An 803-nucleotide genomic window follows, 5' to 3' on the forward strand; every position below is an offset into this window, starting at 1 on the left:
ATCCCCCGGAGTCCACATTCCTTTTATTAAATCGCTTCAAAATGCCCGTATAAGTGCTCCTCACAATTTCAAAGACTTATGTTATTTACCCACGTGATCTGTTAAGATTTCTCCCACAGCCCAACTTTTGACAACCTGTTTGCCCTTTTTTAAATCGCCTGTTCTCCATCGTTGTGTGCATTCTCAGTAGGGTAGGGACACATGCATTGTGTTGAACCAATACAAAAAAACATTCACACAAATGTATTTTTTTTTCCCTTCAAACACTTCCTTTTTCAGTTTCTTCACAACTGTTAGAATATCTCCTCTAGAATCTGTGAAATCTAGGCTATATGGGTACATTTTCACGCCTACACCTCACTCTTTGTGAAAATAAGAAGCTTTTATTTCACAACACGCAAATTATAATTGTATCCCATGTTTGCAAAATGCACTTTCTCCCCCTTGCAAGAGTGCAATCAGTGCCACGGGCAAAACGCAGCTGGATCTTCTTGTTTGCTTTTGCAATTTAACTTCATCTCTGATCAACTTGGTGAATGTGATCCACGAATAGGAACGCAGTGCAGTCAGATTTCTTCACAGTGTGCCCATTGTGCCGTAACAGCAGGGAACCCTACACCCTGGCTAGGCTGCTTAATAACAAGAGTTTTAATAATAACAGGAGCGCGAAGTGAAAGGGGGAGGTAAGGAGAGGGAGAGCGAATTCATAATGTCTCCGGCTTGCTCTGTTGGTGTGACTATGGGGGTGTTCACATCTGTCAACATGTTCACATCAGTGTGTTTATGTGCGTGCATGCGTGCGT

The sequence above is a fragment of the Aulonocara sp. 'chitande type north' Nkhata Bay genome, linkage group LG3 (assembly GCF_057382095.1).
Source record: "Aulonocara sp. 'chitande type north' Nkhata Bay isolate Kocher_YH1m ecotype deep benthic linkage group LG3, A_spYH_male_GT1.1, whole genome shotgun sequence".
Classification (NCBI taxonomy): domain Eukaryota; kingdom Metazoa; phylum Chordata; class Actinopteri; order Cichliformes; family Cichlidae; genus Aulonocara; species Aulonocara sp. 'chitande type north' Nkhata Bay.